This window comes from Pelodiscus sinensis, chromosome 26, assembly GCF_049634645.1.
Source record: "Pelodiscus sinensis isolate JC-2024 chromosome 26, ASM4963464v1, whole genome shotgun sequence".
Lineage (NCBI taxonomy): Eukaryota > Metazoa > Chordata > Testudines > Trionychidae > Pelodiscus > Pelodiscus sinensis.
This window is the reverse complement of record NC_134736.1, coordinates 17,789,288-17,808,414: the sequence shown is the minus strand read 5'-3', so window position 1 is coordinate 17,808,414 and position 19,127 is coordinate 17,789,288. Positions and strand designations below refer to the sequence as shown.

The 19,127-nt window shown below is 43.4% G+C and overlaps 1 protein-coding gene and 1 long non-coding RNA gene across 3 annotated transcripts in view; one reads left to right on the top strand and one right to left on the bottom strand.

The window, feature by feature from the left end:
* Positions 1–19,127, bottom strand: part of LOC142820545 (CXADR-like membrane protein) — a 100,534-nt gene that overhangs the window by 21,512 nt on the left and 59,895 nt on the right. The gene's annotated exons all lie outside the window — the stretch shown is intronic.
* On the top strand, positions 7,340–15,429 carry LOC142820536 (uncharacterized). The gene is made up of 4 exons (XR_012897757.1): positions 7,340–7,621; positions 10,913–11,050; positions 12,740–12,811; positions 14,654–15,429. It is a non-coding gene; the product is annotated as an uncharacterized LOC142820536 (long non-coding RNA).

Here is a 19,127-nt window from a genome sequence, read left to right as displayed (position 1 = left end):
TCCCCCCCCCCCAGTTTTGCTCAATAAACCCAGTTTCTATTTTTGAACATACGTGTCTTTTATTTGACATCAGGAAGGGGGGCTAGGGAGGGGTAAGTGGAAGGACGTGAGGGAGGAATGGGGCACAAGCCCCTGGTGGGGAAGCCCGGGGTGGCTCTGAGGGCTCCTCAGGGTGGACGCTCTCCCTCAGGGCCTCCTGGATCCTGACAGCCCCCTGATGGACCCCTCAGATGGCAGCCTGCAGCAAGTGCATCCGGGCTGATGGCAACGACCCCACGAGACGCACCGGCGTGCCCAGGGGCAGCTCTGGCTCCATGTGGCTGAGTGCTGTGGTGTGGGCACTCAGGGCACTGCAAGCCAGGACTGCTTTGCTGTCCCTCGTCGAGGTAGACAAGCAAGCGGGGAACCCTGAGAATTGTCTGTCCGGGGTGGGGGTCGGGTCCCTTTAAGCACGGAGCTCAGTTAGCCTCAGGCAGCAGCCCCACACACTAAGTCCTAACCTGATGCGCTGCCGGCACTGGTTCCGGCCAGCCTTAACTTCGGTTCAGGGTCCACTCAGTGCGGACGCGCTATTTCAAAATAGGTTTTGTGTGTAGATGCGTTATTTCGAATTAGCTTAATTTGAATTAACTATTTCAAATGAAGTTAACTCGAATTAATGCTGTGGTGTGGAAATACCCTGATAGATTATTAAATTCACACAAAGCTAAAGTAAATATACTTTAAGGCCCAGGAATGTGCCCCGCACGTACACACCACAGTCCTCTGTGCACCCCATGGGGCTCAATAGTGCTTCCTTTCTTACGTCCTTCTTTTACATGTTCTTGACTCAATACCTTGCATTTCAGCCTGTAGCCTTCCTGCTTTTGGAACACTAATGCCACTCCTGGCAGACTGATTGGTCCCTAGTGAGTGATATAATGGGAGACTCTCCCTAACCCCCGGGGCTGAGTTCAGTGTGATTGCAATACTGAAAATAAGAGGTCAGGCTCAGAAATAAAAGTCTGATCTTGTGTAAAACAGGCATGGCACAATTAGGTTAATGAGCTGGCCCTGAACCCTGATTGTCAGCAGTTTGTCATTTAAAAAAAAATCCTAATTTGGACCACTAGAGGGAATCAGATCCTAATAGGTAGCTGATATCACAAAAAAGGAACGTGACCAAGACTGGGCAACCACAGGCAAGCAAAGCATTAAGGGTATGTCTACACTAGCCCCCTAGATTGATCTAGGGAGGCTAATGAGGGCGCCCAGAATTGCAAATCAAGCCTGGGATTTAAATATCTCGCACTTGATTTGCATGTTCCTGGCCGGTCGCCATTTTAGAAATTGACTAGCCTAAAGTAACTGCCCGTGTCTACACACGGCAGCGAAACGGGATTCCGATTTAAAGCCCTAACTCGAATTAGCTGTTATTCCTCCTGCAATGAAGTTTACCAGCTAATTCGAGTTAGGGGCTTTAAATTGGAATCCCGTTTCACTGCTGCGTGTAGACGCGGGCAGTTACTTTGGGCTAGTCAATTTCTAAAATGGCGACCAGCCGGGAACATGCAAATCAAGCGCGGGATATTTAAATCCCGGGCTTGATTTGTAATTCTGGTCGCCCTAGATCGATCTAGGGGGCTAGTGTAGAAGTACCCTAACATGCTGTGTAAAGTAGAGGTTAAAGAGGGAGAAAACCTTTCCGTCCAGATGATAGAGGTCCATCCTGTAGTGATACAAAAATAACATGGGATGCTCCATGCACATGCACCTCACATGGATTTTACAGATTTCCTCCCTATTTTCCTTAGAAATACATTTTTCTTACATGGCCAAATGCCTCTGACAAATTATCACATCAGACATTGATAGCTAAACTCAGCCAACGCCTACTCCACCCTCCTTTATACCCTGATACCCCTAGAACTTTTACTGCCACTTAATTTAAGATGAGTGGACCCCTGCTATAAATTAATCTTCCCCGCCCTGCTCACTACAGGAATCAACAGGCCCAGAGGAGGCCTTACTCAGCCACGTTTGCAGGTTTCTTTAAAGGGAAAGCTAACTCAATTTATAGCTAGATTCACTAATATCAAAGCTTCTAGTGACCACAATCATATCCCAAGTGTAGTTATTTATTCTTTCTAAAATAAATACTTGTTTTCTATTATGGCCTAGATGGCTGGGTCCTTCTTCAATAAAGCCACTGACATTCACTAGGTGAGTGAATTTCAGTCAAGATATGTGTATTTCCTGGAGGTACACACTTATTTTCCAGAGGTACATCAATTCATCTAGCTATTTGCCCTTTTTTACAACAGGCTACAATAAAAGCTCTAGAACAGTCAATACAAGCTAAAATTTCGTACACTTACTGCTTTAGATTGCGCTATATATTATACACTGAAATGAAAGTGCAATGAATTCCATTTAATTTATGTTATAATCAGGGTTTGCTGAGCGGCGGTGAGCCCTGCTCGCCAGACGCTCAGATCTGCGCTCTGCGCCAGCTCTTCCAGGGTGTAATCTACTCACTACAGGCAAGTAGATTACATTGTTTGTCGAGCCCTGGTTATAATTATATGGTAAAAATGAGAAAGTCAGCAATTTTTCAGTAATAGTGTGCTGTGACACTTGTATTTTGCATTTTTTAAGTGTTATTTTGAAAGTAGTTTTTAAGTTAGGTGAAACGTGGGGACATACAAGACACATCAGACTCCTGAAAGGAGTAGAATAGTTTGGAAAGTTTGAGAACCACTGCACTAAGTGATTAATCAATTAGCTTAATTGATCTGCCATTGCAAGGGATGTTCACACAGCATTGACTAACCTCCCAAAATCCTTTCTTTGCTAAGCAAACTGGGTTTCATGTATAACCTGGTTTGGATTCCCTAGGGCCTAGGGAGACAGCATCTTCAAAATCCTGGCCACAAATATTTAGGGAGAGATTATTAGGATGCCACATTGTCCAAAATACAACTGCATTTCAGCCTCTCTGGTTTTGTCTGGGAGTGAACAACTATCAAGAAAGATTTTAGTCTGTTTCAGCAAAAACAATGAGGAGTCCCGTGGCACCTTAAAGACTAACAGATTTATTTGGGCATAAACTTGTGGGTTGGAGCCCACTTCATCAGATACATGAAGTGGGCTCCAGCCCAGCCCATAAAAGCTTATGCCCAAATCAATTTGTTAGACTTTAAGATGACACAGGACTCCTTGTTTTTATCAAGCAAAGCTCTGAAGAACTCAAGATTTTGCTCATAGTTTTATAAGCAGAGGATAAAAAAAACACCTATTAATGAGTACGATCAGCTGACTCTGCTTATGGGCAATTCCTTAAGTAAAACCATTTATAATTGCTTGCGTGGGTATCTGTGGGCTGGTTGGGATACCCATTGGTGGTTTGCAAATGTAGCAGACACCCTGGAGCTAGCTTTGTGCACACACAGAAAAGCCACAGTATTTATGCACAGTGGGTTACAAGAGGAAACCTTCTAGCCACAAGAGGGCAGAATCCACTCAAATAAGATGTTATGCATTCAGGTATAACAATGGATGAGTTCCCCAAAGGTCCCTTAAGTAAAAGTTTCAACTACTAATGGAGTGGCTACACAAAATCTGATCCTGTATTCCCTGTCCCCACCCCAGAGACACTCCCGCTGACTCACAGATCCTGAGCATCATGTAATATATTTCATAATTACGATAGTGTCAGATTTTTAAGGCCTTTACTCAACTCCATACTCCAGCAAAGTCCCATAGAACAACAATGGGAGCTTTATTCCCAGCAAGGCCCATGACTGATCCCGTACTGCAATTCCTACATTGCATAAATCTTGGCTCATATCTTGGCATGTAATCCTTAAAAATGAGTCTCCTCTTTTGTCCTCAGTCTAGCTGACGTGTCACTCTGTCAGCACATCATAAAACAGAACACGTTGGTAAAACAGTTTTAATATTTAAACATTTCTCTTAGTGCTAAAAGACATTGGATTTGTGCAATCACACAGGCCCTGCTAAGAAAAGAGAGAGAAAGAGAGAGGTTTTCTATTTATATTAAAACTACAGAAATGGTTTAAGCAACACAAAAGTTTGCACACCTACGTGATATATGGTAGACAGTATAATAATGAAATTTCAGTCTTTTTAAATCCATGAAACAGGGTGGTTTTTTTTTTTTTTAATATTAGGAGCTAGATTCTGCAGCCTTTCAGCAATCTCACTCTTGAAGTAGTCCCTTTTAGCTCAAGAATTTCAAAATAACTGGTGATTTTGAGTGCCTCAGTTTTTGGTACTCAACTTGAGAAATTTTAAAGGGAGATGATTTTCAGAAAGTCAGGTGTCTCACAAGACCATCCCCATCCCTCTGCAATGTGCATTGTAATCAGTGGATTGCTTAAGGAGTAAGGTACTATTCAATGTGAGAAGGCCCTTAACTCCTTCACCAAAGATATATCTTCACACACATACATGGATGTACTAAATTGCACATACTATGCACATGTGCTAGCAAACATTTTCACACATTTTTCACACTCGTACACAATATGTGCAAAACCACATTTACTTACGCATCTGAAACAAAACACACGTACAAAGGCATGCACACATTGAACACACAAGCAGAACCACCTCAGATAATCACACCTCATCCCAGCACAAATGCACACACACACACATACAGAATGAGATTAGAACCTAACATATTTTGTCAACATTTCTATTTATAGGAAAAAGTCTAATTCTAAAAACAAAAGCGCTTCTGGACCTAAATCTTTTATAAGCTTCAGAAGAGAAGTTAAACCAGGAACTAATGTTAAATGTATATTACACATTTCGAAAAGTTAAGCTTTAGTCATTTATGGGTTACTGAAGAGAGAATGAATGACCTAGAGAAATTTTACAGCAGTGATGGGCAGCCTAAGCTAATGACTGAGCTGCACGAGTGGGCCGCAAGATTGTCGTAACCAAGACAGTCTCCCAGGATAAGGGTAGTTTTGCTAACGGCATGTGTGTACCTAGAATTTTGGGGTGTGCCAATTGAACTATAGAAGCTCTTTGCTTGGATGCAGAGGGAGTGAACAGCTCTCAGTCAATGTTGAGTGCAATGAACATGCTCTTGCTTTACATTCATGTCACTTTAGTAATACCGGAAGGTAAAAAAAAAAATGGACAGAAACCAACGAAATCTGGCAACCAACTGTAAACAAAATGTCTCACAGACCATACAGCAAACCCCAATTCTCTGCATGCAGCTCACAGGTTGCCCACCACTGTTTTAGAAACTTCTGGATATGGGGAACTCTTAGTGACATGCTAAAATAGTCCAAAATATCCCATCCATGATAATTTGACACATGAATTCCTTAAATTGGTTTTGAAAATTTTAAGCCTCTTGAGGCCTTGTTCTTTAGTTTACAAGCAGATTCTTCAGCTACACTTATCATTACTTATTTGAGCTCGCTAAGTCTCTTCCAGAAGGTTGACATTAGTCTGAAGTAGGCAGGCAACCTGAAATTTCCCTGAGACGGAAACCAAACAAAGGCAGCTTGTGCTAGTGTCAGGCAAGTGGCGGGCTCTTTCAATTTGGTTGGGTGATTTGGGAGAATAGGAAGGCATTTAATTAGGCACATGTTTAAATCCCTCTGTGATGCTGGCACAAGATTCCTATGCCATACCTGGGTACGTCTAGCCTGCAGGCTTCTTTCAGAAGAAGCTTTTCTGGAAGAGATGTTCCAAAAAAACTTCTTCTGAAAGAGAGAGGGTCCACACTGCCAAAGTGCATCCAAAAAGGAATCTGCTTTTTTGAAAGATAGCGTCCACACTGAATGGATGCTATCTTGCATTTAAGCTGTGATTACTATAAACGGAGTGGCCACCAGGGCACATGTGCTTTCTACTCTTTCCTCTTCTTTCAAAAGAACTCCCTCTTCCCTGTCCACACACGCCTTTTTCCGAAAGAGCTCTTTCGGAAAAAGGCTTTTTCCTTGCAGAAAGATGATTACCAATGTTGGAAAAAACTCCTCTGTTCTTTTGATTTTTTTTCGAAAGTACGCGATTGCAGTGTGGACGTAAGTGAAGTTTTTTCAGAAAAACTGTAGTGTAGACATAGGGTGTGTCTAGACTACAGAGTTTTGTCGACAAAAGTGGACTTTTGTCGACAAAACTATACCTGCGTCTACACTACCGCTGAGTTCTGTCGACATAATGTCGACAGAACTCAGCAGTTTTGTTGACACTGGTAAACCTCATTTTACGAGGCATAACACCTTCTGTCAACAGAGTTTCTGTCGACAGAAGGTGTTATTGCATGTAAACTGTCCTTTGCGTCTACACTACCATGTCGACAAAGCAGCTTGCTTTGTCGACAGAACTCAATGTAATCTAGACGCTCTGTCGACAGAAGCCTGTAGTCTAGACGTACCCATAGTGTTGGATACCGACAGATATGTAGCTGGAAATAGTCTGGCTCATATGTGTTAGAAAAGGCAGTAGAATTATAAAAATGTGTTTAGTCTTCACGGAATGCTTTAAGTTGCTATGTGCATTAGTTTCACATGTAACATCTGTATCCCAAGAAGGCAGTATTTAAGAGTTTGCTTTTTAAGCCTCGGTACTGTAAATCACCGGGCAGGAAAGAGACGTGAATTTTAGTGTGAGATGCTGGCATCCAACAAAAGGCATTAGGCTCTGCCCAGCAGTGAAGGCTCAGCAAAACCAAATGGAACATCAGAGGATAAAACACGTTGTTGATTGCTCACCCTCTCGTCCCCTTTGAAGAAGAGGTTTAAAAGTAAATTCCTCTCATCAGCTAAGGCCAAGTCTATACTGGCACTTTACAGCACTGGAACTTGCTTGCTCAGAGGTGTGCAAAAACACCCCTCCGAGCACAGCAAGTTATAGTGCTATAAAGTGCCAGTATGAACCAGGATACTGCTCTGGGAGTTGGACTCCCAGCGCTGTTAGCTACTCCCCTCGTCGAGGTGGTTTACATAGAACACCGTTGCTACACTTGCACCTTAAAGTGCTGCCATGGCTGCACTTTACATATAGAGAAAGTCTAAGTTTGCAGCAGGAGCAGAATGGGGGAAGGAATAAAAAGCCTAACAAGGAGAAACCGCACCTTTATGCTGGACTCTCCAGGGCAAAGTTTTCTAGGCATAAGCAAGAGATTCCCAGTATTTAGCCCGGGTTAGCCCCAAGGGACATACAGAGCTTGCTTATTAAGGCTGCAACTCATTTGTGTGTTTATGTTAACATGCCTTAACCTTGTGAATAACTCTGGCATTTCCCTTTCGTAGTTAATACATAACTAGATAGCTTATTAGAGCAGCGGTTCCCGGCCACCAGTCTGCGGCCCGGTGCCAGGCTGCAAACCACTGGCTGCTGGGCTGCAGCGGCTCTGGGGCCTAGGGACACACCACCCAGCACCTCCCTTCCCACCGTGGCTGTTGGGAGAGGCATGTCCTGCCCCGCCTCTCAGCCAACCAGCGCCGGGCAGGGGCAGGGTCTCCTGCTCGTGGAAGAGTGATCCGTTGCACGGCAGGAGGGCTGCGAGGAGCATGGCACGGCAGCCTTAGCGCCGCTGTGAGCTGGGCAGCAGCACAATCTGGGCAGCTGGAAGGTAGCGCAGGGCTAGGTAAGGGGGATGGGGCTGGCAGTGGGGGCTCCAGGGGCAGGGCTAGTGCTGGGGGCTCTAAGAGGTGGGGGATGGCACTGGGGAGCTCTGGGGGGCAAAGTTAATACTGGAGGGTTCTGGGGGTGGGGCTAGTATCAGAGCTTTAAGGGATGGGGGGATCTAAGAGGCAAGGGACTGACACTGGGGGGCACTGGGGCCTCTGGGGGGGAGCTGGCAATGGGGGGCTTTGGGGTCTGCGATTTTGGCAAACCAGTAGCATTTTATTTGCATGTTTGCATATTCATTATTTGCATAATGATATGCAAATAAAATGTTACCCGTCTGCCAAAAGGTTGTGAATGGGTTTGCCGGTCCACATTATCAAAAAAGTTGGGAACCACTGTATTAGAGAACTGGGCTACAATTGTCTTTGGTGTACGATCTAAAACGCAGCAGACCTGTTGTAAATGACTGTCTCTTTGGGACGGGGAGTAACCTAATACACTTCTGATTTTTGGTGCAAGTGACTGCCTATTGCAAAGGCAAGTTTGTCTAGGTGACAAACTTTTGGAATTTTTGACAATTTTTTGGAAGGATGACAGGCCCTCCATTTCAGATTCTTCCCAGGCCCCCCCAAAACCTCTTTGCAATCCTGACAATCATTCGACCATATCCCCCCCTTTTGTGTCATATTTCCCATTGTCATTTGTGGTTCCAGTCTTAACACTTCCCCACCCTGGACAGCATTTGAAGTGCAGACAAATGTCAAATGGTGCCCTTTTACAAAGAGATGGCTATTTTACATTCTTTTTGCAAGTGGGGGAGGGGCTGGATGCAGAGGGAAGTCTCCTCAGGGTAATTAGCCCAGCCAAGACTATGTTCTGGGACATCTGGTTTTTGTATTCCTTGGCCAGCAGAGGGAGATGGGTCAGGGGTCACCTTCTCCCAAGAGCTTTAGTGTGTGGAGTGAGCAAGATCCAGACGCCAGTGCATGCTGCCTGCCGCCTGCCCCACTCGCCTCCCTTTTCAGTTCAAGAATTTGGTTGTGAGGTGAAAGCGTCTCAGATAAAAAATGTGAGCTCATAGCCAGCTCCCGCAGAGATGGCGAGGCTGTGTCAAAACACAGAGGTCAGTGGATGCCGCCCATGTAAGCGCAGCACTGCAGAGGCCCTCTCTTATTGAAATCAAATGTGTTTGGGACAAAGGCTTGAGAGCAGGATTCCTGAGCAGCAATGAAATAAAACTGAAGGAACATGTGTATTGCAACATTTCCAAGCGATGACGTGAGCCTTGTGGAATCAGAACGGCTGAGGAGTTAATCTGGCCCCAGTAGAACAGAAAAACGCAAAGTTTAATGAAGAAAAACATCAGTTTTGAAAGCTAACACAGACTGAGAGGGGGAGGGCAGGTGGGGCTAAAGTCTGGCTAGTGCTATGCAGACTCCAAAAGAAACACCATCAGCTGTGGGAGCTGGCCTCCCTTGTTCTGGTTCTTCCAAATCTGTTTCTGAGGGTATGGCTACACTGCAGAGTTTTTCTGGAAAAATGGCCATTTTTCTGGAAAAACTACACTTACACCCACACTGCAATTGTGTTCTTTCGACATAAAGTTAAAAGAACGCAGGGGTTTTCCGACAGTGGTAAACCTCTTTCTACGAGGAGGAAGCCTTTTTCCTAAAGAGGCGGGAGCTGTGTGGTCTCTCCCCTCCCCAGTGCTCTAAGTGGGGCACGAGTCGTGTGGCCTCCCCTTCCACTCTCCCTGGTGCTCTGAGTGGGGCAGGATCCGCGTGGCCTTCCCCTCCCCACTTCCCAGTGCTCTTAGGGGTGCCAGGTGTCCAGTTTTGAACTGGACAGTCCAGTATTTGAGCTTTCTGTTCGGGAAACAAACTGAGAAAATAGAAATGTCCGGTATTTTCTAAATAAGATGGAATGTAGATTGTGATGTAATGTCAAGTGTGTCCGGTATTTTTGTTGAAACCATCTGGCAACCCTAGGTGCTCTGGGCAGGAGGGAGGGGGGTTGGCAAGTGTAGTGAGCAGGGGCCGTAGCCTCCTAGTAGTCACTTTTTAAAAAAAGTAATCCAAGGACCAATGCAATGTTCTACAAAGGTTCCAGGGGACATACTCTTATGATGGAGTTTTCTGGAAGCTCAGAACTGGAGCCCTAATGTTCCATGGGCTCTACAAACAACAGAAGACAGTCCCTGTCCCAAGGACCTTACATTCACACTTCTGAAAACTGGGGGTGAAATCCTGACCATAATGAAGTCAATGGAATCTTTGCCATTGGCTTCAGTAGAGTCAGGTTTTCATCTAGATTCTTGAGGAGGGATGGTGGAAAACAAGAAAGAAATTGGACTCTGATTTAAGTAGGGGATTTGTGGAGGCCAATCGGGTCTAGGCATGGGGATAGAGTTTACCTCCTTTGCATTTTTCAAATTAATGGCTAGTGCTAGTAAAAGGTGCCAGGTTTACGGTCTTCAAGACCAAAGCAAACACAACACAAGATGCTAAGTTTCATCTTCCAGTTTTAGAATGTTTATACAATGAACGGTATGAAGTCCCTTAGCCTGTTAGCTAAATGTCCAGGTGTTTTAATAGTAAAAGAGTTAAGGTATCTGCTTCTTTATAGTAACATGGCTCAGTTAAGCTGCTGGAAATTTCAGGTGTTGTGTTTCAGATGTTTGCAGAGAACTCGTTAGTACATCTTCCAGATAAATTAGGGGTATGAAACATCTAAGGGTACCTCCCAGACATTCATATAGCCAGTGACAGAATCTGGGTCATGCTAGGCACCTTACAAACTGTGCTTGGAGGAAGAGAGAGAATGGGACAGATCTCCATGAAAATATGAGATATATTGCTGCCTTTTCTTCATTAAATACTCTCTGATTTAAAGCAAGGTGGAGAATATGAGAAGGAAGATGAGAGTGAGGAAGGAAAGAAAACACTTTGCATTTGTATAGTCTCTTCCATTTGCAGAACACAAAGCTCGGTGCTAGCATGAATGTATTAAGCTTCAGCATCGTGCCAGTGAGGCAGACATTGTTATACTTGTATAAGAAATGGGAACACGGAGTCACTGAGAGATGAAATGACTTGTCCAAGCCATGGAGTCAATCGGTGACAGATGCGGGAAGGGAAAATCAGGATGAAAACCTGACCCCACTGAAGTCAATGACAAAACTCTCATTGGCTTCAGTGAAGCCTGGATTTCATGCCATACGACCTGACTCAGGAGCCTGTTCTAAGCATTAGAGAGAACCCTGATGCTCAGCATTATTTACTGCCATTACATATTATTTGTTTTACAGGAGCACCTGGAGGCAGGGTGGAATCCTGGCCCTGCTGATGTCGCTGGAAGCTTTTCCACTCAGTGGAGTCAGCATTTGATCCACAGTCAAACAGTCACTGCTTCAAAGAGCTTACAATCCAAACTGAAAAGACAGACCGTAGGTCTCAAGGATCTTTAACAGGTGTAAATTATGACAGATCAGTGGAGCCCTGTGGATATATACGAGGGCTACATCTACACTGCAGGTTTTTGTGGCAGAAAATATGGTAATGAGGGACCCATTAATGTAAGTCGTGATCTCATTAGCATATTTTCTGCCGTTTCTTTTTGTGCAAGGGGATTTTTGCGCAAAAAGAAGCAGTGTAGATCCTTATGCCTCGTGCGCAAAAAGAAACAGCAGAAAATATGCTAATGAGATCTCAACTTATTAGGAACTCATTAGCATATTTTCTGCCTCAAAAACTCGCAGTGTAGACAAAACCTAGATGAGGATCTTTCCTGTGCAAACCCTGGGATCAGAGTCTTCACTTGCTTACACCAATACAATTCTATTGACCTTTATAGACGTGCAGCTGAGTAGCTGTGCAGACCTCAAGCTATGTCTACCAGAGGTATCTCAGAAAAACTCTGTTGCATCCAGGGAACGCGTCTGCTCTTCTGCTTTTTTTTGTGGAAAAGCAGACATGGTCTTTCAGAAGCCCTGTCTTCCTCCTCCCACGAGGTAGAAGGGCTCTTCCAAAAGAGGAAGCTTTTCTGAAATTTGGCCTAGTGTAGACGGGCTAAATTTTGGAAAAGCCTCTTTCAGAAAAAGGTAAGCAAATTGTGGAGCGCAGTTTGTGTGCCTTTTCCCAATAGATCCCAGTAGTGTAGAAATATCCTCAGACTGGTGTCTTTACAGGGCGCCTAATTTAAAAATGTAGAGCACTCCACCACATCTCATGATGTGTTCAAAAGGAGACTGGAGTGGCCCAAGTCTGTACTTTTTCTCATCGACTGGCGGGAGGGGGGGCGGGTCCCAAAGACAGGATTGGGGATGTCCATTTCAGAAAATTCAGGGCAAAGAAAGATTGCAAAGTTATATTTGGAAGGGTAATACAAGAGCTTCTGAACAAAATCATCATCAAGTAAAAAAAAATGTGTTTTAGTTTCCAAAGCAAGACAACAGTTCTCCCAAAAGTGCTGAACTATGGTTCTGTTTCCTCAGCTGTGTTTCTTCACAGGAGAATGTATTTCATATTTTTAAAGACAAAAAATAATTATTTCAAAGTAAACCAAATGCTTTATTGCATCTCTACTGCTGCAGCAATAATCCACAGTGAAGATTAATGCACATCCAAAGTATGAGCATCATCTTGTTAACAAGTTTCAAGTTACCTTAGTGAAATGTTCAGTTATGTTCCCTAAATTGTGTGTTAACAGAGTATGACATTTCACTTATCCAGTACAAGCATTGCTAATATGATGCAAAATGAATGCCTAATGTATTAGCACTCTGTCGCTTTTCATATTCCCTTCCATTCTCAAACATGCAGCCATAGTTTACTCTAGGGCAGAAAACGAACAGCAGCAACAGACCCTCCCCGTTACTCTTACGAAAAAATGCATTAAATTCTAAGTGACTCCAAGAAATCGTTTTTTTGAATGAGAGGTGTGGGCTTGTGACCGGGCACAGGACTGGCGCAACAAAAATCAAATCTGCATCTGTTTCCCCACCTTTAAAATGGGTCTAATATATATTCTCCCATTACACAGAGAAAATGTGAGAATTAATTAATTAGTTTATGCTTGCAAAGCTTCTGGAAGATGGAATGTAATGCTAAGGGTCTGCATCCCTTCTCTTCTACAGTAATCTCATCCCACTGTCTTCAATAGAGTTTCTCCTGATTTCCAAGTCTACAACTAAAAGGAGGATCAAACCGTGAGTAATGTTGTTAATATTATTTAATGCCACGCTCCACATTCATCGCAGGGTTTGGCATAGCACCATGCCAGCTGCAAGCATTCCCTTAGGGATTTGGGTTGGAAAATGAAACTACTATCTGCTCCCTTCATATTTCCCATGTTCTTTCCATTACCAGGAGGAGTTACACAGTTCCAAACACACAGCACTGTCTCTTAAAAGGCAAGAGGCAGCGCTCCATGCATCACACTCTATGAGTCACATCTCCAGCCCAAACAAAGCAAGGAGTATATTGGAATGTGAATCCCACTTTATATACTGAAAGATAAGCAGACATGTGCACTTTAGGAAGTGGGATCTTTGCTATCCACCAAGCTCATCAGAGATGAGGAATGCTAATTTGTGTTTCACTGAAAAAACACTTAGTTCACATTTCTGTAATGCACAGTGTCCAGAAGGATCCCAAGGCTCAGATTTACAAATTGAAGGTCAAATCCGGCACACTTGGCTCATGCAAACTATCTCACTGACTTCAAAAGAGCTACTACAGGAGAAATGCATACAGTGTTTGGAAAGACTTTTTCCACCATGAAAGGGAAGCCACCTATGAAGACAGAACTTAGCAGCTGTGTTAACTGACACATAGCAACATGACACAATGGCTACCAAAACCTTTGAACTACATGAAAAGACTGAAAATTCAAATTTGGATAATACGACAAGAATGTATTACAGAAGTGTGAAAGAAATGAAAAATATGATAATGCCAGACTTGACCAAATGTTTTTCGGACTGGCTTGCTACTGATTAGATATATTCTTAGTTTAAAATAAGCAGTTGCAGGACATATTAGAAACACCCCCCCCCCACACACACACACACAAACATAAACATAGCAATGGTCTGGAAAAGATTCCATCCCCAGTAAGGGCATGTCTACACTAGAAAATTATTTCAAATAAATAAATTCAAAATAATAACTCCCAAAATAACTATTCTGAAATAACCTAATTCCCTGAGGAAAGCAGGAGTACAGATTTCAAAATAACTAGCCTGTTATTTCAAAATAAAGAGCTTGGTAGTGTGGATGCTCCATTTATTATTTTGAAATAAGGGGGTTATTTTGAAATAACTCCAAATCCTCAGCTGATACAAATCAATGTGGCTGCCTTGACTTCAGTGGAACTATACCAGTTTCCTCAGAAAGCATCAGGACTGGTTTGATAAGAATGATGTTGAAATCGAGCAACACGTCAATGAGAAGAGAATGGCATTTTGTGCTTGTCAGAAGAGAGAAGCTCATGCTAAGGCAAAGGGAGAAGTCCAACGTAAAACCAGAGAACTCAAGAACAAATGGTGGACTGAGAGTGCGCAAGAACTCCAACATTTCGTGGACACCCATAATACATGTGGTTTCTAAAGTGCCACTAAGGCTGTTTATGGGCCAGCTTGTCATGGCATGAACCCCCATCGCTCTCAGGATGGAACCACACTTGTGAAGGACAATGAAGCCATTCATTTTCACTGGAAATGACTCCGTGGTTGTGGATAAAGTTCTTGAACAAATCCCCCAATGACCTTCTAGGGATGAGCTTGGAGACCTCCCAAATTTCATGAGTACACAATGATATCAAGCAGATGAAGAACAACAAGGCAGCAGCTCCAGATGGGATCCCTGCTGAAATCTTCGAAGACAGTGGACCAGAGTTAATTCAGCAGCTTAGCCTGCTTATCCTTAAAATGTGGATAAAGGAGGAGATACCCAGTGAAATGAGGGATACTTTGATTGTAACCCTCTTTAAGAAAGGGGTTAAAGTGGACTGTGGGAGCTATTGTGGTATCTCTCTTTTTGCTTTGCAGGCAAAGTGCTGACACTGGTCCTTGTAACCCATCTTCTGCCCCGTGAGAAGAAATTTTACCGGAGTCACAGAGTGGCTTCCGACCATGTCGCAGAACTACAGATCTGAGCTTCATCACACAGCAGCTGCAAGAAAAGTGTCAGGAGCAAAACTGACCACTGTACCTGGCTTTAATTGATCTAACTAAGGCCTTTGACTCAGTGACTCGCTATACCCTATGGACTGTACTTTCAAAGATGATAATTCTCAGCAACGAGTGACCACCATCAATCAGTTCATCATGCCAGTTTATACCAGCTGATAATCTGATAATAAATTTGCTAGGAAATGCAATCACTTTTGGGCTAAGGAAAGTTTTCTGCAATATGCTTTATCTATTATTATTTTAGGATCTGAGTAAGGTATTCTGCATGCCCATTTTTGAACATCCTACTCTCCCTCTCTGCGCTAAAGGGATAAATGTATTGAAGACATAGCTGTACTTACACCGAGTATGAAATATTAAACTGTTGCTCTGAATATGCAAGATACATGCTGTAACAAATCCATTCCCACTTAGGACTTTTTGCCACTGTGCTGCACACCCCACTCAGATTAAATAATGTTAATTTTTTGCATTACATGTTTTTTTATTGATGAATAGCCTCTCTTTAAAAACAAAAATTGTTAACATTATTGACATTTTCTGTTTTTGTGAAATATTCCATGGCATTTTTGTTATGTTTATCAAAGCATTTTTGAATTGTGTATGTTATTTTAAAAAAAAAATCTTACTTAAAACTAGGGGTTTTGGTAAATAAATGTTATGAAACCAATTTCAGTAAAATAGGTTAAACTCTACTGAAAATTTTTGAAAAATAAAAATGGTTACATTTCAAACCCTCTGGAATAGAAACATATTCGAAATTTTGAATTTTGCACTTTCATAGCAGCTGTGCTTTGAATATCCTGGTGGTGGAAGGGTTAAAACTCAAACTCTCTTCTCCAAAAGCATCACATGAGAAAAAGAGGAATCTCCATTAGCTACTAGCAGTATGGGGATCTATGTCATACTGAAAAGCAGTTCTGATTCTAGCCAGCAGAGGACAATAATGCCACAGGTACAAACTACGTAGTTCGTTATCCTACCTATTTACTTTGCTGTGGACAGTATTAACTAAACATTTTGTAACAAAAATTCCCCCCAATCCATTGGGAGAGAGGAGGAAGGTCAAGTTATCCTTTGAAGCGTATGGTGTAGCATTTAGTTAACACAATCACCTGTTCACCAAAATGGGAAGAAGACTGTCTCTTGGTTTGGGGGTTGTTGTTTTGGAGATCAAAACAGACTTTTTCTGTGATGTCTACAAATATTAAAGCACCTCATGAAAAAACCCTCCTGTTCATCTCCCACAGTTAACATGTCCATCCTGTCATACACACAACTGATAAAGCAGCAGCAACAAATAGAACCATCCTTTGTGGTTCCAACCTTGCTTTCTTTTGCTGCCTCTTTCCACTGTAAGCTCTTTGGGGCAGAAACTGCATCTTCTTCTCAATCATGAGTAGCTCTTTGTGGCCTTTTGTGATGTCTAAATGGCCAGGTGCAAGACACAGTGATTCATTCACAGCCCTTATGCCATCACTGTTGAAAGGAAGAACGGTGCAGTAAATGGACCACAGGGTTGAATTCCCAAATCCGATATTGGGCTCAGCTCTTCATTAGAGTAGTGGGGGTAATAGCATGTCCCGATCTACCTGCAGCGTTGTGAGGCTAGACACATTAATGACAGTGAGGTGAACTTAACAAAGATTGGATATTTGTATGGATAGAGCACTGCAAATCTGCTGATACCCACTTTATATCTGTACATCTGCAGATATGGATGCGAATAGCCACTGCTCATTTATGCAGCTGCAGATACAAATTTTGTGTCTAGAACCCTGAAAATGTGCAGATATCCACTTCATATCAGCAGGTATCTGCAGCTGTGGATGTGGCTATCCATGGATCATTTTTGTAGATGTGGATATGGTTTTGTATCCATGCAGGGCTCTATGTATGGATACCAGGAATATCCAGAATTATCATCATTAATGGTAACACATTTTGGAAGGCATATCAAACTTTGCCTTCTCTGATTATTAGAGGTCAAAATGAGACCTAGATGGGGGGGGGAGGGGCGCAGATTATGCCACATTTACCTATGCAGCAGGATTCTTAGGGCATTGTTCAAAGCATTTCTTGTTTGTCATATTCTAAAGTGCACAGAGCACCATCCAACAGCAAAGGCATCATGAGCCTAAGGGAATTTCTGAGGGAAGCCCTGGATGAAAGCACACAAGTCCTGTGTCTGCCAAATATGCCTGTGACCTTTTCGCAAAAGAGAATTCAGTTCTGTTACGCACATGTCCCAGCTAGTGGAGTTATGGCTAAAGAGGCAGGGCTCTTTGCATCTGGGTATCAGTGTCTCTAGAGTAAGGAAGCTCCGATTGAGATACCGAGCTCTAGTGAGCAAGCAGGGTTTGCAACGTGCGGAACAGAGGAGGAAAAAGATAAATACAGCATTTGGGCAACAATCGAGCAGATTTGCTAATTAGATCTGAAAAGGTCAGGCATGTTATCAAGGAACATACTGTAAAGGTCAGGTGGAGTATATAGAGCTAAGCCTGGGAGGAATGGGTAACCCTTGTTCAAATCCAGCTAACCTCTGCCACAGAGACTCTGAATTCTCACCTTCCCCTCATTGTACTGAAGGGGGCTGACCACAACATAGGCTTCAACCTAAATCAAAGTGTCATTGAACTTTTCCCTTGTGCTCATCCAGACTTGGGAACCCCCCACGGCAACTTGACCGACCATCCCCCTCATATCAAGAGTCGTTAGCATCAAGGGTGCCTTCAGCTACTGGCACAAGTAGGAGGGGATGAGAAAATCATGTAGCCGGGCAAGGGAGAACACTGTTCTTCTAGATGTGATGAAATATGGGATTCTCCCCAATCTAAAACAGGGAGAAGAAGGAAGGAGGGTGAGAGGCTGTTCTCAGTAGTGACGGATGGCAGAACAAGGAGCAATGGTTTCAAGTTGCAGTGGGGGAGGTCTAGGCTGGATATTAGGAGAAATTATTTCCCTGCGAGGGTGGTGAAGCACTGGGATGGGTTCCTTTGGGAGGCGGTGGGATCTCCAACCCTAGAAGTTTTTAAGTCCCGGCTTGACAAAGCCCTGGCTGGGATGATCGAGTTGGGATTGGTTCTGCTTTAGGCAGGGGGTTGGACTTGATGTCCTCCTGAGGTCTCTTCCAAACCTATGATGTTATGAATGACCGGTATTAATTATATTCTCAGTGCTGAATTATTGTACACATTTGTATTTGTTATCCTATTTTTTGTATCTGCTGGATTCATAATTAAACACAGAACTCATATTTAATCTGCACTTATTCTGACTTATCCTAAATCCACTACTTGTCCTATTGACTAAGTATCCTGCTCTTTGGGTTCAGCTGAACTGTACTTGGCGCAAGACCTAAGAACTTGGGGAAAAGTGTCTTTATATTTTACCTTTTTGTTCTTGGGGACAGTTCCCTGACACCAATTCCAGCACCCTGGTAGCTCTCATTCACTGGATCTCCCAGGGAAAGACCTGAGCAAGGGGATAACAGAGCCATCGCCATGCAGATGCAGAGCCCAGTGGATTCATGCAGTTTGGAGACAGATCTGTAACCTGTTCAGAGGGGAAGGGACAAACCTTACAGAATGATCAAGAAGAAACTTGGCGAGGAGAAGCCTCCTTGTGTTGCCCTGATTAGCCCCTGCTTGCAGGGAGGGATCTGGCCTGTAAGAAGAGCTTCGTGTGATCAGTGAAAAGAGTATCCAAGTATCGACAAGTTCAACTCCTACTTAATCTACTGCTGGAATCGCTTGCATTCTCTTAAGATTGGCATGTTATATAGGAGGGACTATGTTCCGGGCACAAGGATTGTTAGGAAGAGATGGGATCCACCAAACCAAGAGAGGAAAGAGCCTCTTTGTGGACAGGCTGGCAAACCTAGTGAGGAGGACTTTAAACTAGGTTCGTTAAAGGATGGTGACCAAAGCTGAGGTAAGTGAGGAAGCCAGACACCAGGAAGAATCACAAGGAGGAACGAGCAACAAAGGAAGACCCCTGATTTGGATGGAGAAGGTAGAGCGATCAACTGGTTATCTAAGGAGTTTGTGCACAACTGCGAGAAGCCTGGGGAACAAACAAGAAGAATTAGAAGCCCTGGCCCAGTCAAAGAACTACAATTTGATTGGAATGACAGAGACTTGGTGGGATGATTCGCATGACTGGAGCGCTGTCATGGAAGGGTATAAACTGTTCAGGAAGAACAGGAGGGGGAGAAAAGGAAGAGTTGCATTGTATGTAAGAGAGCAGTATGATTGCTCGGAGCAATTTAGAGCAGTGGTTGCCAAACCTTTTGGCATCACGCCCCCCTTTTTGATTTTTGAACCCC